At 43.8% G+C, this 24,895-nt stretch overlaps 1 protein-coding gene across 2 annotated transcripts in view; it reads left to right on the forward strand.

The window, feature by feature from the left end:
• Nucleotides 1-24,895, forward strand: part of gse1b (Gse1 coiled-coil protein b) — a 107,762-nt gene that overhangs the window by 56,790 nt on the left and 26,077 nt on the right. Inside the window, exon 1 of one of the 2 annotated variants that reach the window (XM_084541547.1) lies at nucleotides 12,938-13,163. The exons of the other annotated variant lie outside the window; for it this stretch is intronic. The gene's annotated coding sequence lies outside the window, so the exon portion shown is untranslated. Of the gene's footprint in view, nucleotides 1-12,937; nucleotides 13,164-24,895 lie in introns of those variants that run through there. 2 annotated transcript variants of the gene reach the window in all.

A 24,895-nucleotide genomic window follows, 5' to 3' on the forward strand; every position in this document is an offset into this window, starting at 1 on the left:
TCACACACACACACACACACATACGCTCATGGATGCACATCATTACACATTGACACATGTGCAATAGACTTTTTTTTCTCTCATATTAGCGCTCGGATGAGTAGCGGTTTACCATTAAAAGGCTGTATGGCCACTGGTTTGCAGGCTTCACCGCCACCTGACCACCAGAATGACTAAAGTGCATTAAGAATGGGTGTGGAGACCATGCATGTAATGCTTCTCTCGTTGCGGTTATTTGTCTAATTGATTTATTATAATGGTGTAATGCAATGTGAGGCAGGATGTTCAGAGGAAGCAATATCTGGCCAAACCTAATGAATGATTTTGGTGTTTTTGAGAAAAAAAAAAGAAAAGAAAAAAGAAACAAAACTGAAGATGTATAAAGAGGCAGCTACACAGATACAGAGGGAATGTGAGGCAGGTGGTAGTGTATGTGATCTTTTTAAGGTGAGAACGTTTATTGATTTTGACCTGCGGCACAGATTTGACTCCTTGCACAGGGGCTTTACAGGACTGTTGACACAGCATGCGCCATAACAGCGTGTTGGAACAACTCTGACTCCTGAAGGTTAGAGTTGTGCTCGACGTGATGCGTTTATGCTGACCACAAAATTGCTCCAGACAGGCTGGGGCCGTGGTCCTATCCATTTATTCATTCATTTAACATAATGAATCAGAAGAATATCAAGCATAATGGATATTGTGTAAGATAAATACACTGTATATATAGTGTACATGTGCGGGATCATCTCTCACCTATGTTGGGCAAACCTTCTACGTTTTGAGTCTTATTGTTGGATATTTTTATGTGTCTGGGGTTCGTGTTTTGTTAAAGCTTTCTGAACAGCGAATCTGTATTTGTAAAGTAAACCAAATTAATGCAGAAGTGCGTTACGGGTATGTTAATGCTCATGCCCTCACACTCAATTAAACAGACAGACACGTAGTATCTGTTAACAGATGACTTTCTTCTGCAGGGCACCAGAGGTTACCTTGCATTTTCTCCGCTTCCTTCTTGGCAGAGCACCAGGCTGAACAGTCAGGCCCTCACATTTTAGAGTTTTTATAAACACGGCCACTCTCACCTCAAAATGCTAGAGAACTTGCAAATGCCAGTGATCTTAAATGGTCCCTGCCCTTTTAACTGCACCACAATTGAACAGTCGGCAGAGAAACAAGCACAAAAAAAGGAGATAGATGAGGTCAGGGGAGAAGCAGGGTAATCCTCCCTCTCTTCCTGAAGTAATTAGGAGTGCGTGAGGCTACGAGTTATGAGGGGAAGCCTGGAACTGTACCACCCAGAGAGAGGGTAATAGAGAAACTGTTATTTCTCCACTCTGAAGCGCTGCAGCGCAGGGTGAATTTGTGCACATCTTTGTATATGTTTCTTGTTTTGTGGGTGGTGAGGACAGCCTTTTAAGCTGACAGCTTTCCAATCATGGGAAATGGGATTTCAATGCTCAGCAATCAAAACAGCCCCTTTCACTTAAGACAAGAAATGAAGAAAATGCAGTTTTCCCATTTCAATCCATCCCCGTTCTCCTCTTTGTTCCATTTGTTTAATATTTATCCTCCTTATGAAGATATTCAGCTGTTGTTTCTACATGTAGTTGACATAGTGTGTTACCACCTCCATCTTAGATGAAAATCTGCTTCCAGCTTTCTGGTGTATACGCAGTTATGCTCAGTAGCTTCCATCCTGGCCTGGTGTCTTGTGGTAATCATACATGTGGAGTGAGAGGCAGGGAGGAGGCTGCAGTGGTTTTAGATGAGGCTGGAAATGTCTTGAAGGGGTTAAGAATGAACAGCCGATGACCTCACTACGTCAGCAGGAGGTGCAGTCCAGTACATTCAGTGGAGTAATGAATGAATAACCTCTGTCTTCCACTTTATTTGCAGTTTGGGATGTGTGTGTGAGTGTGTACTTGTTTGTGTGGCTGATTGGTGCCGAGCTGCCAGCCTCTCGGCGCACAGGAAATGGAATTGAATCATGGGAGACAGATTAAGAGAATGGCGAGAGCTCATCACATCCTGTTAAAGACTGAAGATGACTCAAGGCAAGGTCTCTCTCTCTCGCTCCCTCTCTCTCTCTCTCTCTCTCTCTCTCTCTCTCTCTCTCTCTCTCTCTCTCTCTCCCCCCCCCTCTCCCTTGTCTTTCCCCTCCTGCTGCTGTCCATATCTTCTCTCACTCTCTCCTTTGCTGCCAGTTTGACGATGGTTTTGTGTGGGGCAAGTGATCAGTTACTGGGTCTAAAACATCCTATTAAAATTAGTGTCACACACTAAATTTGTGTGTGACTGAGTGTGAGACGCAGAGACAGGGAGAGACTTGGTGATGGATGGTAGATGATGGTTGTGACCTGAAAAGATGGCTCCGGGCCAGTCAGATGACTTCTTTAGGAGGAGGAGTAATGAGGAGAGGACACAGGATTACCGCTTCATCACTCTGTGTTTATGTAAGCCTTATAGCAACCACGAAAAAAATAACACAGCAACTATAACCAAGTATAAATCTCACATTTGTGCATTTGCTTTGTGCTTTTACAGAGAAAGTGAATGAGCTGAAAGGTCAGGCAAGGTTACATCAGCGATTCTAAGTGAGGGGAGACACATAAACACATTTCCTCTCAAATACCTACACCATACATTGATGTCCAATAGAGATGAGAGTAATTTGCTAGCAGTAAAACTTGTCCTACACTGCTTGTCCGGGAGCGGGCTTCCCTATAAATCCCGGAGTACAACCAGTTGAAGGATGATGCATTGATCTGACATGCAGTCGTCCTACACTCCTGCACTGATTGATGTGGCCTGGCTCTTGGCTGTGTGAGTGCCTGCTCCGGTCTCTCGGCATCATGTCAAGGGAGGTCTCTGGAAAGAGCTCGACAACTGGGGGCTGCTTAGGAGGGTGGAGAATAGTAGATGAAGGTCAGAGGAACGCAGAATGTAAGGTGAGAAAAGGGCTGGGGGGGGGGGGGGGGGGGGGGTGAAGCACGTTGAAAGATAAGACAAGAGAATGTGAGCTGGCTGCTGAAAGTGCTTCACCACTTTGTGCAAGACAAGAGGAGAACTGGCACGAGAGAAGGATGAGGTTAGGGGTGTATTTGTGAGAGAGAAGAAAGGCTCAGGGTGGACACTGATGGGTGTGGGGGTTGATGAGCGATGGGGAGCGGGAACAGATTTGGGGACGGCCAGCCAGCTGAATCCTGGTGGGGAGTGGCAAGAGTAAGCTGGCACTGCGGAGGCGGGCATATGGAGGGCAGGTTGGCACTTTGGCTGCCACTGGAGCGTGCACCTGCCGGCAGGGGGAGACTTTGCCAAGAGGAAGGGAGGGAGCAGAGAGAGAGAGAGAGAGAGGCTGAGAGATAGGGTGTGTTTGTGGGTTGCGCCAGTGAAGCCGAGTTTGGGGCTGCTGGAAATGGTCTCTGAAGATTTTGGATATTAATGAGGAGTCTAAGTGTATCAGACAACTGCGTGCCCTCTTACAACGGAGACGCTGGCGTGCAGGCGCACAGGTGGATACATGCAAGTGCACATTCTCCGCCCAAACCTCTAACAGACACGAAACACTCAGACACATTCACACACTCCTCCTCAGTCTAAAATAAACACTTGCTCCTCTCTCACCCTGTTTGTCTAAATCTAGCAGTCAGATGCACTAAGTGTGTCTCCCGGTAGAAGAACAAACAAACAGGCTTGATAATCAGGATAGCATTTAAACCCTTCACTATGTACACTACAACACACCCCCTAATTGGACTCAACTGTTTTGCTGCTAACTAGCTGCTAATTAGATCAGCGTATACCGCTCCCTCCCTCTCTCTCTCTTTCCCTGTGTCATTATTTGCTACGAACAAAACACTTCTTAGTCCATTACTGAATAGTGCAGAGGACTCCTGTGCGTAATGGAAAGTAAGTTTCTGTCATTATAACAGATGTCAAAGGACAGTTACTGGACATGCAGGGCCTTTTGTAATGCGCTGAACTGAATGTGTGTGTGTGTAGATATTACATACATTTGTGCTTTTATTAATCAGTGCGTTTGTGTGTTTTGGCTGCTCAACACCGACACAGATGCAGGAGCCAAAAGACAGTGCCCTCGTTAAGCCGCTGTCAGAGAGGGTTTGTAACAGCCCACTGGAGCCCATCTGTATCCAAATACACAGATACACACACAAATGAGTTCATGTGTGTGTTGGGGGCAAACAAATGTGTATGTATTCTATTGTATATGTATTGTATGTATAAAGATTCATTTTGTTAATTGTTATATGTATGCAGGGTGTCCACAACCCTTTGCTGTAGGTGAATGGTGAAGGGCAGCATCTCTGCTCTGGTTTTAGCCTTGGCTGTGGATACAAGTGTTTGTCCTGCCATGTTTTCCTCTGATCTGCCTCCTCTCTTTCATCAAGAAAACCACAGAGAGCAGGGCAGAGGAAGACGAAGCGGTTTAAAGGCTGGCAGCAACACCATGGCCTTGAGGTGTTATCTCTGCCCCTCACTGTGCTGGAGAGAGTGTGGTGGGGATGCAGCGAGGGAGAGAGGGGGATTGTGGGAGTGATTGCAGCGCAACCCACTTTTCTTTTCGTTTTTTTTTTTTTTTTTTCCTTCCTGTGTGGAGCAGGATGGTTAGCAGATGGTCTTGTTACCAGCAAAATGAAAATGAACGCAGTAAAATTTGCTTGTGTTAATTTCTCGTCCCCCAGGTGAGATGCCGAGCGCTCACATACACAGACCAGTGCGCTCACACATTTGTGCGCACGACACAGATACACATGCATGCATGGCCTTGCCCCGCTGGCTTTAAATATGCACCATCTGCATGCGGAGAAAGTGTGTTGGAGGCGTGTGAAGCGTGTGCTTGGCTTAAGGAATGTGTTTCCAATGTTCATAGCCATAGCTTATGTTGCTTTGGAATGTAAAGTGTTACCAAACACTTCATGTATCAGTCATCAGTAACCCAGTTGTCCGAAGACAGTGGGTGTTTTGAGGGCAGGCTGATGGAGCTGAAAAGCGGGCTGAATTGGCAATTAGAGGCAAAAGGGAAGCAAGGGAATCTGTGCTAACAGGGAGGAGGAGATGGCATGTTCATCCGCAGATGAAGACTAAATCCTTTCATTCTCTCCTCATCATCCCTCCCTCCTTCCCCTGCTTGCTTAGCAGTGAGATGAGAGCTTCTGCTTTGTAACGTCTGCTTCTCCATGTTTGTGTGTATCCAGGATCCAGACTAGTCCATAGCTTATCCCTCTGAGTGTGTGTGTTCTGCAGGGATAGAAGCGCTTTAGCCTCCCTTATCGTCTTACAGTAGGGCGCTCGGTATTGCAGTTTGAGCCCCCAGGGAGAAAAAAAAAAGTGATGGGAGGGAGGAAGAGTGAGAAAAACATACCTACACCAAGTGTAAAGTATCGTAATCTTTCGTTTTATTTGCAGTGATTCAGAGACACCATGCTGTTTTTTTTCCCTGTGAATGCAATGCCACAGATAGCCTTACAGCAGTGGGACATGGTGATTGCTGCACAGCATAGTCCTTGTATCTCTTTGAAAAGCACAATAGACGACTGACATCACTTTTTTGTATGGTAGTCATCTTTATCAGCGATGCTAATTCAACGTCTCAGAGAAGGACAGAAAGGGAGACAGAGAGGAAGAAAGAGAGCCGGCAGATTTAAAAGATGGCTGCACTGACTGGGAGGTAGATACTTCACAGCTAATAGACCTTCAGCATTGAGTAAAATGTGGCCTGTGGTGGATAAAAGAGCTCAAAGAATTTTTTTTTCTATTTTCCACAACTGTCTTTAAATATCACCTCGTTAAACTAGTGAAAAGGACTGTATTTGAGAGAACACCTTAAACCATACACCATCTGCGTGCACATATTCAGCGGATGATCCCTCCCCTTGGTCTCTTCTGGCCTTGAATGAATAGACGCACATGCTCCTACCTTGGAGCTTTGCTACTGCGCGGTGTACTGTGTAACCCACAAGGAGAGCTGCTGCCAAAATGTGTGGGCACTGATGGTACTGCAGTGTGCTTTGCATAAACTCATATGGCATATGTTACACTCATATGTATGTATAACACGCATACTTGCACTCTAGTGTCTCTGTGGTGTTAATACCAAGCCACAATACCGCCAACGCAGTCCCTTGGATGTGAATGAAATGAGTCATATGTGAGGACGCTCTTCACAGATACGCAGCGCAGAACACATATGTTCCCCTTGAACATACAAAACACTCCCACTTATATTGTCCTCAGCACTACAGAGCGACCCCCTGTCCTGCCTCACTGTCAATACACCCAAATCAATGGCTATAAAAGTGGACTGAACATGCAGAGATGAACCACATCTCCTGTTGCTCTCTAACCGGTGTGGTAGGTTGCAGGTCTTGGCAGAGTCCTTAATGTGTGCAGAAGAGTGATGATGAGCTTAATGCAGTCTGTCTATGTCCCGGACGTGACCACCACATTAATATAGTACTAATACAACACTCTGTCTGCCGCATGCTAATCACTGCCACACTCTTTCTCACGCTGTCTCTCTCTTCTCGTGGAGTCTATTGTTGTGAGACATGTATGGCAGAGAGGTGAGAGAAGACGGACTGACCGAATTAATCTGTTGACTGTCACAGCACCACCACCTTTGTCATGTTTACATTCACTTATCCGTTTAGTTACAGAGAAAGCGATAATTACCTCAACGCCAGGGTATGCACAGGAAAGCAGGAGTGACTATTACTGAAACTACAAGTGTCTGCGCTGTACATGTCACACTAGTTGTACTGGAAATATATAGAAAGGAAAACTGACTGTCTATAGTTCCTGCAGTTACCACATTTCTCACATTGGCAAAGATATTGAGGAGGTGGATCTCAGCCGCGGTCAGAGCCTTAATTAGAGAACATCTCAATTTGACTTTAAGACATGACAGGCATTGATATATAGGCCTCCTAAAACAACAACAACCCCTTGACTTTTCACCCTATAACACACAACCAGATTTCAGACTGGATGGATAAACAAGAAGGCCACTTCAAAGCGTCTCAGTGCCTGTGGCAGCAGGCCTGAGAGAAGTAGACAAGTAGAGAACTGCAATGCTGGAATGAATCAGGATGGAGGGGGTGGAGGGACGTGCAAGCATGACTGCTATTAATGGCCTAATAATGTATTTGACTGTTTTGGCAGTTGTGAAGAGGGTGAAGGGGTCAGAGAGCGGAGGAAAAGGGGTTGACAGCGTGTCACGGCTGGTTAAAAGCAAACTGGGAGAAGAGGGAAAGGCCTTGTTTGCAGGGCTAAATGCTGTAAATAACATCAGAGAGTGCAGCTAAATGGAAATCAATGCAATTACCCTATTAGCATGGGCTTGAACTCACCCTGGCTCCTGCTACGTCCCTCTCTCCCTCCCTTTCTTCATTTCCTGTACATTTACCACTCTTTATACCAGAGGTGTACTGTACATAGACATTTCAAAAAATATTGGAAAAACAGCAATTAAAACCCAAACACGGATGTTCGGTAAAGACCTTTCAAGTAGACGTGCTGGGTTGTCCATGTTAACTCCCTTGCAAGCATAATGATTTTGTTTAGCTCTGCATAACCCCCTTAATCACCCCTATTTGAATTCCTAACAATTGCTGGGGGAGATTATGCTGTTAAGTGGTAAGTCATAATTAGATAAATAATTGGTTTGGCTATCATCATCATCCCTGTGCCATCTGTTTGAGGGTATGTGGGCTTGTGGGGGTGTGCGAGAGGCAAGGCGAGCGAGTGCGAGTGAAAGGGCGGCATGATGGAAAAGATCCAGGGTTTTTAAGGGCTTATGTTTTCATCGTAAAAAGTGACACAGTAGTCACATAAAGATTATCCTTGTAACTTTACATAACACTTTTCTTTCTCGTTCAAACCATTTAACCTGTACAAATAAAAGAAACAACAAAGGATATCAGAGCCTACTTTCAAACTCAGTCACATCTCAAAGTGCTCGTTTACAATAAAGTATTGTGTGCTGAGCGCTGATTCATCTATAAGTGCTGTTTTGTTTGTTCTATTGTATTGCAACCTACAGGGCTATAGTACCAGTGATTGCTCCGTTGCGTGTTAGAATGTGTTTGCATAAAATTAAAGATGCCTGTGTGTTTGTATGGAGTACGTAAAAGCGGCTAAGACACAGTTCTTTTGCTGTGCGCCTCCTCTATCTTCCTTTTTATTTTTTGTCTTTCCTCGCTCGCAGAGATATACAAGCACATCTGCTGCTGCCTGACATGCACGCACGTCTCCATCTGTACTGCCAACTCTTTGCTTTCCCCACTTTCTATTTGGATCATCCCTCTCGGTTCCTTCTTCCCTTTCTCTCTCTGCAAACCTTTCCCCATTCCCCCACTCTCCTGTAGACATCACAGTAAAATAATCATTTGTATAAGCTCTTACTGTGCATTCACCCCTGTCTTGGGTTCTCTCTTTGCCAGAGACTAAAAATGTGATTCTGGTGCCTCTTTCTGCTGGTGCATTGAAGGGAGCAGGCAGCGGGGCTTCATGTCTAGTGAGTGAGGTGGGAAGGATTTGATCTAATTAGCAGCTGAGGTGTCGTCCATGAAGATTCAGCTCTGAACTAACTGCAACAGCATTTTAAGGTGGACCTGCATACACATCAAAGTAGAAAAAACTGCCGTTCAAGAAGCATAGTTGTGTGAATGTGTAATTTTTTTTGTGCTTGTCTTCATACTGTGTGAGTGGGGAATATGCACAGAGGGTTAAGGGTTTCAACGTACTCTCAACATTCACAATGACAGCTCACAATTAGCTTATGCCAGCGTGGCTAATAGAGGAGTGTACATTGTTAATTATGTCGCAGCAGAGGGGTGGGAAGGTGGAATACATTTGAATAATGGGAAGAATGATATAACATCAGGCTTTTAAATTCCTTGGCCCTTTTGTATGTGTAATTAAAGGCGTCTGTGTATGCGTGTGTCCACTTACACTCGGGGCTCTGAGTAACATTCATAAAGATAAAGCACATGGACTGTTGGACAAGTAGAAACCCATGCACATTTACCTCCCCCCTCCTACACACACAAACACGTCCTCTCTCTCCCTCTCTCTCTCGCTCCCTCTCTCCCTCTCTCTCTAACACACACACGTACTCGGCAACATGAGAGACGGAGGGTTGTCTGAGTAGTGCGCTCGTGCCTGGTTTTCCAGATCAATGATGTGTGGCTGGGTGATCGATGTGAGGGCTTAGCGGAGTGGAGAGAGCTAATGGGTAGGTCAGTGGCTCAGACACATCCTGGCTCCCCCTGCCTATTACCACTACGTCTGTTAATAGGCCTCACCACACTCCCCTGTTGCTCGCACACACATACACAGACACCCAGACCGTAGGAGGATAGTGATGAGGGAGCACAGCCAAGCATGTTCACTCCCTGTTTTAACCCATGTCTCTTGCACACGTCTTCATTTATTCCTTTGTTTTATTTGCTCATTCCCTTCTGTGGCCTTTGCCCTGCTATAACAGTAAGCACAGCACATGGTGCCGCATTTGTATGTATGAAAATAAGGGGAGGGGCAGATAGGAAGCATATTTGCAGCCATGTAAAGTAAATATGAAAGAGATTACTGTGCAGCCCTCATCTAATCTCCACAAAGTCTACTCTAGCACACACAGGGCCAAAGACAGCCAACCCCCTGCTTTCCTAATTGGCTAAAGGAATCCTAAGTGGATGGTGATTGGTTCTGTGTGGCTGTCAGTCAAAATGTGTTAGGCGGCATTTGGCTGTGAGGTTGGGGTCTAAGCTAGGTCAAGTAACCAAAAGACTGCATAGGTTAGATGAAGATTTTAAGTCACTGCACGCAAACATGTCCAGAATTTTAGACCTTCGTTATCCATACGTGCTCCATGTGAAATGGTTGTTTGGTGAGGCTTTGGTCTAAAACCGACATCATTTAAATATTTTTAGTACACATTATATAATTATATATTGTTTGGAGGACATTGGTTAGTTAACGATTTCTAAACTGTGGTGAATAAGTATTTTGCTTTGTTAAAGTCATGTTGTAAAACAACTAGTTAACCCACTGATCAACAATACACGTCATATTATTAAAACTGATCATTAGTCGCAGCTCTGTGATTTCTTTCTGCTACTTTGCGTACGCCATTATGAATCTATGTACGACAGCTGTGCACAGCTGTGCGGTAACACAGCGATGACAGCAGGTCAGGCAGGGAGGTAAATAACAGTGCAAGGCATAATTCATCCCTTCTCTTACTCTGTCTTTCTTGCTTAACCTGCCAATTTGTGCAGATCCCCTTCCGTCTTCAGTCTGGCATCTGATCTGCATGTTAATTACCTCTCTCGCCTTAATTTAATATCTGTCTGGGAAAGAATGTGGAACACACACCCCAGAGGTATAGCAAATGCCCTCCAGCCCTCACCTCACAATGCACACATGCACTTAGGCTTGCACACACACACACACACACACACACACACACACACGCACACACACACACACACAAACACACACATATATATGCAAAGCCCAATGGTTTTCTTTTGCTTTTCTTGTTCTTTCTCAGATTGTTGGTTTGGCGTAGTAAGCTCTAAGTAAAGGACAAAGCTTCCACAGGTTTCTATATGGTGTAGACACTCTTACAAAGTGCACATTCAGCCCTGCACTACACAGCATTTTACTAAAGAGTCAGTTGTGAGTTCACAAGGATTCCGTCAAAGCACTAACAATCAGAGCCATCATTATTACAACCTACCCAACATGTACATACTCTCTTTCTGGCTCACTCTTTCTCTCTCTCTCTCTCTCCTTCCTTTCTCAGCCATGCAACAAGGCTGTGTCTCTTGTGGCTGATAGATTGTAATGAATGTAACAGCAGTCAGATCCTTCAAAAGCCTCTCAAAAGCTTAAGCCCCTTTATTAAATTAAGCTAACGATGCCTAAGGCCAGGTCCGCTGCTGGGAGAGCGAGAGAGAGAGGGAGGGAGGGTGAGAGAGAGAGATGGGGAACTGGAGAGAGGAGAATAGGAGAGGTGGCGCAACGGGAACTAAAGGCTGCAGAGAAAAGGAGGAGGTGGAGGAGGAGGAGGAGGCAATGTTAGGAGCGAGTATGTGAAATGGCAAGTAGTCAAATCAATGAGGGATGGTAAGAAAGGGGGACGTCTAGTATCAAAGCAGGAAAGTGGAGGAGGTTAAGAAGAGAGGCTGGTGAAAGAGAACAGGAGGAGGAGAAGAGGAATACCCTGCAGACTCCTATAGTCATACAGCAATACACCTGCAGCTGAGAGGAGGAGGAATGATAATTAAGCGGAGGCTCGTTGTGGGAGATTCACTGTGCAAATGTGTATTTTTGAAAGTAAGCGCTCACGCCAGAAACTGTAGATGAAAACGTAAATGTTTAGACCCCCAAGTAAAATGGAAAAAAAATAAAATAAAATAATTCACTATTAATCCAGTCATATTAAAGAAACTAGGGCTAATTATAGATGAAAACATATTTCAGTTTAAAAAAAATTATGCCATGTTAGTGATGGGTCTAGCATTGACTTTCTTAACAGCAGTGATTAATCACCAGAAACAACTACATACTAATAGCTCATTAGTGATTGGTGATAAAAAAAAACATAAAAAAATACTAATTGACTAAAATGTCTGTGTCAACTAAGAAATTTTAATTACCAAGTGATGAATTAAACAGAATAGGGATCCTTTGGTGTCTAGAGCGCCGTCGTGTGTACAGACAGCAGGCACATCAAAGGCTGATGTCTGTGTGGTGCAACGGTAGATTACTTTTTCTACCTGCTTTCTCTCTTACAGGTCAAGTAGAGGTGAGGGATACTCTGTCACTTGGATAAAAGGCAGGGCATGGAGTGCACAAATGCACACACACATATTTCGTATGCAAAAAAAGAGGGTTATGGTGCCTAAAGGAGAATGCAGTGCGTGTGGGGCAGAGTTTCTTTTCTCTGCTGTGCCTCCTGTTAGTACCTAGAAGTGGCGGGAGAGACACAATACGCAATTAGGCTTGCATTTGATCCAATGCATCCAGCAATTAGCAATCTGCAGTAGAATGTACAAAGGGCTTCATCCTGCTTCCTCCCAAGTCGTCACCTGCTCAATCCTTTTTTTTTTCACCCTTGGCACCACGAGAACACCCTGTCTTTACTGCTTACAAGTGTGGCTTTGATTTTACAGCCTGTGCAGTCGCTGGTATCTAATCCACAGTAAAACCATTGATAAGCCAGACAGGAGTAGAGGAGGCAGCAGCTGAGGCTTCCGTGTGCTTTTTGTAGTTGACTGTCCCCTTGTGGGCACTTGTTGGAATTACCCTCTCCTTTTTATTGACCTACTGTATGCTGGGTGGTCATCAGATATTAGTAACTAGCATAACAAATGAGTCTAATTCCCAAAAAGCTGTTGGTTTTTGCCAGTTGGGATTAAACTCAGGTATTCCTTAAATCCAAACTGAATTGTATGGTTTTATAGTTGTATCACACGGAACTGGAGATACTAATATTATGACCTGATCAACTACAAGATTAATGTATTGTTGGTTTGGATGCAGTGTATGGCGAGAACAAAGATACGTTTGTTTTACAGAAAGAATCAAGTAAGTTTTTCTGCTTATATATAAATATAATGAATACAATTATTTTATATCCTTTGATTGGTCAAATGAACTTATATGTAGACTGAGTCACTCCAAGATTCGCTCGTGGTAGCCTGTGTTTTAATGAACAGGAAGTAACTCTCTCCATCCTGTTCGGCGATTGATATGGCATTCTTTATGCCACTGGGATGACAATGCGGGGTCAGCCCCGTGGATTGGGGGCGTGGCGGGGAGGGAGCAGGTGCTTCTACCCTCCACCCCCTCCGAATTGTCTGTCTTTCTGTCTGTCTATCTGTCCGGCCCCCGCCGGAGAGGAAGCTCCACCTCCCGGCTCCCAGCAGCCGGCCGCCTCTCTCCTCCTCTCCCCGGCGCTCTGCTCTGCTGTGCTCCGTCCCTGTGGCCTCGCTAGGCGTCGGAGCTTCCTGCGTGACAACAAAAGTACAGAGTCTCTGTTCTCGACGGAGGGATGGATCCGCGCTTTCACCGCTGACGGAGGGAGAAATTTACTAATTTACAAACACTGGAATAGCCCCTACTTGTTTGCGGTGAGTGAATGTGTATAAATCTGTAGTTATGTTTTCAAACCCGGAGGTCGTTTGTGTAAACGAGCGAGCATACGGCGGGTTTTTGTTGAGGAAGTCATTACTATATCGAGGAAACGGGTGCTATTTTTTTTCTTTTTTTTCCTCGGAGGTCGGTGCCGAGCCCGTGTACGTGTGTGTGTGTGAGAGTGTGTGTGTGTGTGTGTGTGTGTGTGAGAGAGTGTGAGTGTGAGTGTGAATGTAGCTTTGGTGTGTGTCTGTGTGTTGGTGTGTTGTTGTTGCGCGCGCGCGCGTGGTTTTGTGTGTGCGTGTTAACGTGTGAAAGAAAAGGGTTGGTGGAACTGAAAGAGAAAGAAGCCGCCACTCCGGTGCGTTCAGGTGGTGATTTTCGCTTTTAAATCACCCACTATTTATATATCGTTTTGTTACGGGTTCTCATATAATCGTGTGTTTAATATGCAGATTAGCCCGAAGCTCTGAAAAGAATAGCGGGCGACCCCCACCCCCTCAAATTAACTTGTTGTAACATTGTTACCGGTGCTCTGTTGTGATTATTATGTAAAACACTGCCCAGAGGGTCTCTGCCATTTACGTTCACCGTAGACCCTTTAGTCTTTGTAAAGCCGTATTGTTGGCTTTACTTGCTTGCTAATTCGCCGTCTCCAGCCAGACTGGCTCCTTTAAAATTATTGTCTGGTCGGGGTTGCTCCTTCTGGGCAGGGAAGCACGTCTTTCAAAGGAGCATTTCCTCTGTAGAAATTGTAACATTTTGACCATTCGGTGCTCTCGGGTGAAACACATGACCCCGTACGTAAGTGTGTGCGTACGCGTGCACGTGGCAGGTGGACCGTGTTGAATCACTTCCCACGCGCTCCTTCACTTCTTTTGAACTACAGGCGCGCACAACAGCTGCTTCTGTGGGGAGCGCACACACCAACAGACGCGCCGCTCATCACGCTCGTCACACACCTCGGCTTTAAAACGCGGTCTGCAAACACAGCGGTGGAGCAACAGGCTTTACTGAACACACTGTGCAGCGGGTTGAGTTTATCTGCAGCCAGAAGGAGCCTTGTTGTGTGTTTTAGCTGCCGCTGATAAGGTTAGCCGTAACTGCAAGAGCAGGGAATTTGGAGCCTTCTGGTTTTTATTGTGAGGCTGTCCTCCTGCTGTCTGTAACAGCCACTGACTGATGCTGGAGATAGGTCATTCACCTAACATTATTGTGTGCTGTCATTTTTGGCACAATTCTGTGGTGTATAATTTATTACTTCTTATTATAACTTACAGCCCGGTTTCTCACACGAGGGTTATGGTTAGTCTCACAGTGGCGCGAAGTACAGAAAAATACACTTCAGGGACATTAAAAATTAATGAGGGGACACCTTTATTTCCCTCAGTTGACAGCGAGAGACAATAGAAATGTTGTTGTTCTATTTTGCTTGTCACTGACACCATATGTGCAGTTCAAGTTTCATCTCTCACAGTAAAAAAAAGGGTATATATTTTCAGATCCCTTTTTGGAGCCCCTTTACTTGATTATAAATGAACATTCATTCCATACAGTTTTAGCAATAATTATTTTGACTATGTAAGCTGTGTGTCTGTCTGTGAAATGCCAGGTGTCTTACTTCTGGTGGCGATGCAGGGATCTGTAAAAGAATAGCTGCTATTGACATTTGTGCTACAATATTTTAAGTATTTTCACCGTGCTTAATGAATGAAAACAGATTTGTACGCGTCACATATCTTTTAGTCGTAAATATCTTGATCCAGATTAAGTCAAGGCTATATGACCTGACTGAGTGCTTTTATGATTTATCTTCCGTTCAGGTCAGAGTGAGGTTTCAGCTAGCACCTTTACCACTGATGGTGGTCAGTGTCACCACTGCACTAATACCTCTTTTATACAGGAAATCCCCCTCATGAATTCACACTCAAACTGACTGTTATTCTGTTCATATTAAATTGCTGTCACAGACTGAACTCTGACTTACTTCTAAACTGTTTTTTTTTACCACATATAGTATACTGATATAAATTATGTGTTTCTTTTTTCTTTTTCCTTTTATATTAAAATCTTAAGAGAATAGTTACTTTCTCCTCTTGCTGAACCCTTCAATCAGTAGGAGAAAGAGAACAGACTCCAATGAGCCCTGTGCTATTTTATTATGACAAATGTGTTTATGTGTTTAATATATAGGGCCAAGCAGTGGTTTTGCCAATATAACGATTAGCATTTATTTGAATATCTGTAAAGTAATAACGTTGCAATAAATCAGTGAGCATGTCAGGAAAACACTTGATCCAGATCAGTCACTGTGACAGGACATGGACGGTGTAAGCAATTTTGACTTGCTTCATAGTTACTTTCTAGAAGCCAGAAGAAGAATATGAGATGCAGATGCACGGCCTGGGTATAATTTCCAGACTGCACATCTGAAAATGTAGTGACTCAAAATTTGTACAAAATTCTAGCCTTTACCTTTTGCTCAACAGATTTTAGATGCTGGGCAGGTGATGCATTTAAGGTGGATCACAATTGGTTTCTTACTTACTGTATGCAATTGGGACAGCTCGGTTGTTTGTCCGCTGCCTTTTTGTCATTATTGAGCAGATTTATTTATTTTGATTTAGACAGGCTTGTTTATGAGAAAAACCCTCTGCATCCAAAAGCAGATAGCGAAGGTTTTGTAAAGAGCTTTGAGCATTGGTACACAGTTATGTGTAGTAAATTGTAAAGTTATTATAAACCATAATACAACTTTTCTTTGTGCTTCAGTTTGTTCCCTTACCTGGAAGAAATCCACTTTGTATGACCTAGAAGATTAAGCAAAGAAACACCTGCTAATACTGACGATTTCTTTCCGAATCAACTAGGTCTGTGTGAGTGTGATTTGCAAAACCTCTGCTTGCTAAGTTTTATGAAAATAAAATCTTTTTGAGGTCTTATCTACTAAACTAAGAAACAGGACGCAACCCTCTTCAGAAGTTAGTTAACCGACTTAAGTTGGATTTATCCTCCTTGTCACAGACTTACATGTGTCTGATAGTTCTGCACACGATAAGAATGTAGGATTACTCAGGCAAATCTTGCTCCGAGGTACCCAATTTTTCTCTTGTAATCTGCCATTTAAAAGTTGCTGAACCTTTATACTGCCATAGTGCTTATACTAGCTTGGCACGTTTTCAGGTGTCGTTGTGCTGTTTGTCATGCTGTGGTAGCCTGCAGTGCTGTGAGTGTCTGGGGGCTAGACAGCAGCTGTGTTGAGCAGAGTGTTGGTGACAGTTTGTCTGTGGCAACAGCACCTGGCTCTGTTTAGAGAGTGATTAGGAGAGTCCCAAGCAGCTCCCTGTACTGTTTACACAAGGAGCCTGGAGTTAAAGGTGACCCACTTTGCATTTTCTTATCAACAGCCTACACTGATAGCTTTGAATAGCACAGACTGTAGAGAGGCCTTTGCATGGGTTTACATACTTCCCTATTAGAGAGAATGGGATGTGTTTGACTGGGCGAGGCTTGGCTTTGACTAGCATTACAACAATGTCCTTAGGTGGTATGAAAATGTGGCTTCATGTACCACTCTCTTTGTGTGTCAAGACAGAGTTTCTGTGTGGTTTGACTGTGTGTTGGAAGAGAAACCACAGTACATTGTTTAGGAAATTAAGGTTTTCCTCAGCCACCGTGCCTCCATCCTTTCTGCAATCAATCTTTCTTTTTCTGTCTGCCTCTGCCTCTCTGTCCCTCTGTCGCTCTCTCTTGATCTCTGGTCCTCTGTCTCCCAGCTAGAACCCACTCCTTTCATGTCTTAGACTTCGTGGTGTTAAACCCTGTTTGATGGCTTTTCCCTTGAGGTGGAGTCAGGTGATGTGCGGGCATCTTAAGAATCCCCTACTGGGTGTTAAAAAAAACTGAAGTAAAGTTTAGCTGTAAATGTGATGACAGTGAAGACAGCTGAACAAACAGATCATAAAGTATTTATCTGAGGGGAAGACCAACTGGATGCTGGGTGGACAACCTGGCCGACAGACAGTTTCACAGCGGAAGATGTGGTTGGATAGATAGTCAGAGAACCAAAAACTTCCTGTGGCTGATGACTTTTGTTCTCATGTCTTGCACTTTTTGCTCCATATTTCACTGATAAAGCCGGTTATCACTGTGTGTGTGTGTTTACTCTGCGTGTGAGAGCCAGCCAAACCTGCTCTGTAAGCTTGTAAACTCTATTGCACATGCCTTGGTGAGACCCAGCATTGCCTTTAAACGATATTTTGTAGTATTAAGTGTGTGACTCGTGCTTTCACATATGTTAAGGACTTGTGACACAGTATGGCACACATTTACACTCCTCGTGGCAATTTACAGACAACTACTTGTCCATCAGAAAAAACCCAAAACAAAATGTGGCCTGATCCTATACTAGACAAGGAAGGCTGCAGGCAATGAAAACCAGGGTTGATTCCCAATAAAAGTGAACACATAATTGCACAGTCATTACAGTTAGTTATACACCTGTTGCTGATGGCCCAAATTGTTAGGGCTTGTGTGCCAAGCCCTTGTAATGAGCGTTACCCACTTTGCTTAATCTAACTTTTCGTGTGCTTTTCATTTAGACTTTAGATATTAGCAGTAGCAATGGTAAAAGCATGACCTGTACCTTGGTTCTTCTGGTCAGTATTTGATAAACATGGTGAAAGTATTGTTGATATAAACAGACCTATTTCTCGTTCAGTCTTTTATATCTGTAATCTGTAATCTGGTATGATTGCAACAGGTACTTACTCACTGCATTTACACCACTGCTCTTACAGTAGATATGATAGTTTCTCCAGTTTCACTGTGGTTTAACATGTTTTACTCTTCTTAACTGATAACCTTTTTATTTACTTTGACATAGCTGGATTGTACCATTGTATTGTTGTTTCTGTAGTTATTTACTGTCCTACTCCTTCTGCATTTGATTTGCCAAACATGGTCATTGCATCTTTATGCCATTAAAGTGAATCATTATAGTTTCCAACTGAGTTAGACAGAGTCACACTGCTCTTTTGCTGTGGTTTAGTCCCATGCTGCGTTCGTATCCAGTGTGATTTCATTCAGACAACACAGCAGTGTTCAGCAGTTGAGTAACTACCAGCAACTTTTTCATAACGTTATGTTTGTATTCTCAGGCTTCAGCACGGGTTGAATTGCCTAAGGCGACAGAAAAAATGAAAACATTTTCATTCACACAAGTCATTCTTGCTACATTGACCAGACCAAACCACCACTCAAATCTTAGGATCTTTAGATTATACAGTATGTGTGTACCTTTGTGCAGCTCATGTTTGCTGCTGTCGTTGTCATACCCCCGGGTCTGATAAGCACTGGCCAAACAAACACAACACAGGCAACATGAGAGCAGCAGATAAGCGAATCATACACACGCTCAGTGCTGACCATACTTGACTATTGCCCTCACCAAATAGAGCCTCTTTCATTAAGTATTTCTTGGTGTATGTGCCTCAGCGCAAATCAAATAGTGTGTGTCTATCTGTCTTGTCTTTGTGCTTTCTCCAGTCACACTCTCGCAGTATAACCCAACATTGTGCTACGGGCTACTCTTCAACAAAGGCCTTTTCTTTTGCTATCACATCATCATCTCTCCTATTGCCTCTATCTGTGTCTGCTTCCATCTCTCTTCAACATGTCTGTGTGTTTGCCTCTATTGCTTCCTCTGTTTCTCTCTCAGATATCTACTATATCAGCTGACTGTCATATTGTATGTGTCTGTTTGTTAGCATGCCTCCTTGTGTATGAGACCAAGGTCAGATATGTGCCTGAGGAACTGCAGTGGGTTTTGTGGCCAAGTGTTTTAATCAGCTCGTGGACAGAGTTGCATGCCTGTGTTGGTGGAGGCCACAGTTGTTGTGTTAAACGTGCTCTCACAGAAAATCTAGTTGCCAGCTAGAGTTGTTTTATCTGGCTGGTATTTGCATAGCTGAATGTATCCATTTTGGGCACTTGTTTGAACTTCTGTTTATGTCTCAGTTTCACATCTTCCATATGTGTTGTCTCTTATCTCGGTTTCACATCAGCCATATGTTTTTCCCCTTTGCACTGACGGATATTATATGCTATGATCCAGTAAATATATGACATCAATACACAGGAAGGTCTCATTCTAAAAAACACGGGCTTCATATATTGTTAATGAAACTTGTGAATGTATGCATGTGCATTTGGGGAACTGATTTATGTTGTTCGTTGGGGATACTGGATGTGTCTTTTAAACATGGCTGCATCTAACACTGCTTTTCATTATTGCCCAGTGTGTAAATTATTCTTTTGGTTATTTCTGAAACAAAAAAATGCAAATGGCTGTGTTGAAAGCCTAAAGACATCATCATTACTATGAAATATGACACAAAGCAGTAACAAATCCTTAAATTTACAAAGCTGGAAGCTGAGAAATAGTTGCTTTTTGTTTTGACGGCCATATGTCTATTGATCAAATAGTCAGTTAATAGACTTAATGGTTCCGCTCTGTCAAGGCATCATCTCCTTAACAGATCTTCCCTTGCATATGTTTATGCACTTTTCTTAGATTTTGAAGCACATGTTCCACTGGTTCAGCTAATAACTATGCAATACTTGTGCTAAAATTGATTGTAATCTTTGGAAATTATGTTTTCCGAATGACAAGTGCCACTAATTTATTAGTAAAACATTTTGTAGATTGAAGAACTCCACAGGTGTGGTCTCAGGTCTGTGGTAAATATTAACCTTCTCGTTATGGCTTATTCTAAATGTGCATATGGCCGTTTTGGGAGCAAGTTAAGTCCTGCACGCTAGGAGAGAAAAGGTTCACTCATCAAACCATACACCATCCACACATTTGGACACGCATGTACGGGCAGGAACACACACCAATTATACCAATTACAAGATTACAACAGGGCAACTCTCAGCAGCTGGACCCTGCTTTGGAAAGTCAAGTGGGTGCTGTGTACATGTTTGTGTGTGTGGGTGTGTGTCTGCCTGTGTGTGCTGTGGAGCCGCTTGGGAGTCAGGGCCCATGCAGAGCACATGCAGTGCTAATTAGGCAACCACAACCCAGCAGAGTGCATCACAGAGAGAAAAAGAGAATAAAGGAGAGAGAGAAAGAGAGAGAAAGAGAGCATGAAGTGGGGACTCTATGTAGGGAAGCCAGCAAAAACAGTCCTTGTATCCTGAGGAGGCTTGTGGAGGGCGATAAAGAGAGGAGTGAGAAAGCTGAGTGATGATAACAACCAAAATATGTTACATGCAGTGATGTCCCCAGGCCCTAAGATGATTGCAGAATGGAACAATATAATTTATCCGAGTCTGTGGGACATGTGGGCTGTCTGCATATTTGTGAATCTTTGTGTGAGTGCATGTAGCCGTTAATGCGGCTAAAAGTACATCGAAGAGCAACACGTGTAGAATCAATGACAAGCGCTCTGGTTAGTCTTCCTTTTGTGTTATGTGTTCATGTGTGTTACGATCTGTAACATCTGTCATTTCCCCCTCCCCTTGTGGAAAGCGCCACACTGACACTTTTTCCTGTCTCCCTGTAACCGGTGAGGTTGATTAAAAGAGAGCGTCAACAGGACTTAGTGATGTTGATGGTGAGTCAGAGTTGTTTCTCGGTTGAACAGCTGGGCTGGGGCTGAAGCTGGCCTTCTCATCAGGGGAGCGGCAGGGCTGTGTCCCCCTCAGCGAGAGGCTGCAGAGGGCACAGTCGTACAGACAGCAGCTTGACTCCTGGGGCATGGACCACAAAGAGCCAGAGACACAGACAGGAGGCTCTAGTGTTTGCTTGTGGGACTGTGTGTGTGTGTGTGTGTGTGTGTGAATGTGTGTCTCTGCATGTGTGTGTTCACACTCTCTAAGCAGTGTTGCGAAGCGTAACCAGACTGTTCTGTCATACGCCCACGCTGGTGTCTCAGAGAACACAACTACACACTCCCCAGATGACATGCACACGCACACTCAGACACACACACACACACAGACAACCACAACCCCAGCAGCCCCTACCACAGCCGCTGTGTAATTAACAGACAGAGGAAATGGCACTGTTGGGGTGGGTGGGTCGGATGCAGGAGGGAGGAGAGGAGAGAAAATCATCTCAGCTCGTGCCTACCCTCAAGACACACGGTTTCTCTCTGTGGCTTTGCGCGTGTGCATTGGAGAATTGAAGAGAAGAAGGTGAAGAGAGGGAGAGAGATGCCGGCTGGTCTTTTGAAATCTCCATGTTTTTGTTGCAAGCTGCTGGCAGGCAGGTTGGGGTGGGGGTGAAAACAGAGTAGGTGGAAGAGAGGTAGGAGGTGAGGAATGAATAATAAGGTATGCGCACACATGCACACTCACATACACAACTATTTCACTTAACAGCACACAAGGTAGAAGACAGGAAGACTGCTCTCTTTGCTTGTTGCACAGAGATGTGTGGGTCTCTCTTTGTTTGTGTTCAGGACAGAGTGAGCAAGCCAGGTCAGAGGGAGATGTACTCTGTTCTCTGCTGTAGCTCCATAATCGAGGCCTGCTGTATAATGACAGCTCTGACACAGGCAATGCTGTGTCTCTTTCTTACAGCTCCTTGATTGATCTCTTGCTCAGCACCCAACCACCACCACCACCTCCTTTCTTTCTCTATCTTTGTCTCCCTTTTTTCCTCCCTCCTTCTCCACTGGAATTGTTGCCTTTGATTCAGCTGCTCTGCAGACATAGTGCTGCTGTTTCAGTATTTCTCTGATATTAGGGTTTTGTCTTTGGTATGAAGTAAAAGAGATGGCACTCACAGGTGTGCGTTCCTGTGCAAACACACATACTCATACACATCCGTTGTGTAGTGCCTGAGGGTAGATTGCTCTGACATCTCAGAAGTCAAACAAACCTGGAACTACCAGAGCAGGTTTATCCTGCTGTACTCCTGGATACTCTGTGTATGTATTAATGTGCAGGTTTATGTGAGTTCAAGAACAAGATAACATACATCTATTTGCACTATTAATATGTTAATATTCTATCCCTGGTATTCATTTGTATGAACATTTGTAGTTCCCCTTGAGAATGAGTCCCTGTTCTCTTGTTCAACATGTATGAACTGACTTTGCTTAGTTTCTTTCTTTTTTTCTTTCTTTTTTGGAATACCTGCCTGTGCAGCTTGAAGATCATCCTTCATTCTTTAATCACAACTTCAAAAGTAGCTCATGGATACGGTACATGACTGCCGTTTATAATCAGTACATCACCTCAAGTGTTGATTTTGTCAGCCACAGTTATGCTTCCTGCTGTCATTCAGTCCGTTATAGTAGGTGTTATTTATAAGCCTACATTAGGTTGAAGCACGTGGTAATGTGGCTTTGGTGCTGGCTATTATGCCCATATTACATCCTGTTTTGCTAAGTTGTTTGATCCACATTGCTGCTTCACTGGTGTTTTTTGGCACCCTTCTCTGTCTTCAGTCTGAAAGTTCTTTCATGCTGAACTTCTTACACCGCCATCCTGCCATCCATTCCGTCCCCCTGTCAGCACGTCTTGCGCCAGCAAGCACTTCAGTCAACCTTTCATGATGACATGTACTCATCAAGCTGACTCTAAATCCCTCCTGTATCAGTGGCTGAGCTACTTACTGTGAGTCATTTCAGCAGGGTGGATAGTTCAACCTGTGCCCTCTGGTTGAAGTATGCTTTCCCACTGAGTGATGCCTCCATATTTGCCTCACTGTGCTGAACAACTTGGCTCAGAGTTCATAATCTGAGCAATGAAAAACATTTCCAGTTATCTATGACAAGGTTACATGGTAAAAGGTGCTGCTTATCTTGATGACAGGTTGGACAGTCTGCAGCAAATGTTATGTTACTCCGAGCTTTCTGACTAACCAGTTCACCACAGCCACACACTTCCTCTCTGCAATATCTAAACCTAAAAAAGCCCATATGACGAATTTTATGTGGTAAATATGGAATGTAAAAGTCACAGCAATAACTGAAAATAGTTTAATGTGACGTGGCAGTAAATGTTTGTTTGTAATAGCAGATAGAGCTCTGGTAGTTCAACAAAGACAGTATTATCAAAAATATGTGATCAGGCTATTTGTTTTAGGAAACTAAGAACAGGAATGTAGGAGTGGAACAAAACACCAAACTACAGAGGCTGTTAACGCTGGAGCTCCAGCATGATTCAAAGCCAAACACGGCAAGAATTTTAGATGTTGTGTTTTAGCTGCGTGACCACACATGTTGATCCAATCAGTTTATGGCGGTGACATTTTTATTGCTCATTTGAGGGCAGACACTCTGTTCCTACGCTGGGCCACAGTATTGTGGCATGATTAAATTGTGCTTTACCAAACCTCTACAAAAAAGGTATCTGCTGTCCCAGAGCAGTAACTCATGGACACACAGCAGTTGTAGGCAGTATTCTTTCAGTCCAGGCTGCTTTGGACTTGGTCAAGTCAGGTCGGTCAATGGATCAGATAGATGGGCCAGCAGCACTGCACCGCTAGTTTTAACAAGCTGATAGGCAAATCCCTTCCTGGTTAAAGATTAACCACTCGCTAGAGCTGCCACTGCATTATCTCTCCACTGGCCGGGGCATACAGGAGCCAAGAGGATTTACTTCATATGTGTGTGCGCATGTGTGTGTGTGTGAGCGTAATCTGCATTCCAACTAGCAAAAGGGTGGAACTGTGTGAGTGTGTGTGTGTCTGTGCATGTGTGTGTCAGTGTGTTTGTTTGACTATGGGAGTTAGTGATCGGCTTTTCTCCCAGCTGGGTGTTAAAACTGTGTGTTTACTGTATGCCATTTAGCAGTCAATCTGTTCTGTGTGTGTGCAAGCTTGTGTGTGTGTGTGTATGGGTGGGATCATGTTTGTATGTGGCTTGTTGTAATCTACATTCTTTTTTTCCCAGGTCTTTGTTTGTTTTCCCTCAGGGAGTAACGGCATTCAAAGGGTTAATTGCACCAGGAAGCTTGGTGTGTAGCAGACTCCTTTAACCCTTGGGTTCAACAGAAGTGTTCAATGTTTGCTGCAATGCCAAAAAAATGTCATTTATTCATATTCTAAGAATTCCTAAGTACTTTGCATAAAGGTTCTTAACCTTGATAGTGGATTCAGCCCTTTTTTGTCTTTTTATAATTATAAAAATGTAATATAATAACGTCATACAAATCTATTTTTCCTTTGTGCATCATTGTATTTTAAGACTTTTACATACTGTTTGTTGTTTCACTGACAGAGGAATACCACGATTAACTGTGAGGCAATGCCATCTGCTGGATGTGTGAGGAGACTACCTAAAATATTGAGCAAGTGTGTTTCAACAGAGTGGTGGTTAAACGTGGAGATAGGCGCACTTATCTGGAAATTCATAAGACATTAGTCAACCTGGGTTGCTGAGATCATGGTTTTCGTCATTACTTACTCTGAAAGGGCAGCCTTCAATTGTATGGTTTCCTAGTTTACAAAGAAATACTGAGCTGGAAAAACTGTTGTTAGACAAGGTTCGCCCAAAATGTAATACCTTTCTTTCCACTTAAGCCTAGTGTGAATGTTTGCGTTTATCCATGCTGTTAATATAGGAATTAATTGGGTTCATTCCATAGTTCATTCTTCTTCTGTGACTCCTTCGACCAGCGCTTCTGGTTCATACTGGTTTCTCATGAAGCTGCACCTCTCTGAGCCATATTTTTTGTGTACTTTACTTTACTGGTCATGGGAAATGGAAGG

Source organism: Chelon labrosus (genome assembly GCF_963514085.1).
Source record: "Chelon labrosus genome assembly, chromosome: 3".
Lineage (NCBI taxonomy): Eukaryota > Metazoa > Chordata > Actinopteri > Mugiliformes > Mugilidae > Chelon > Chelon labrosus.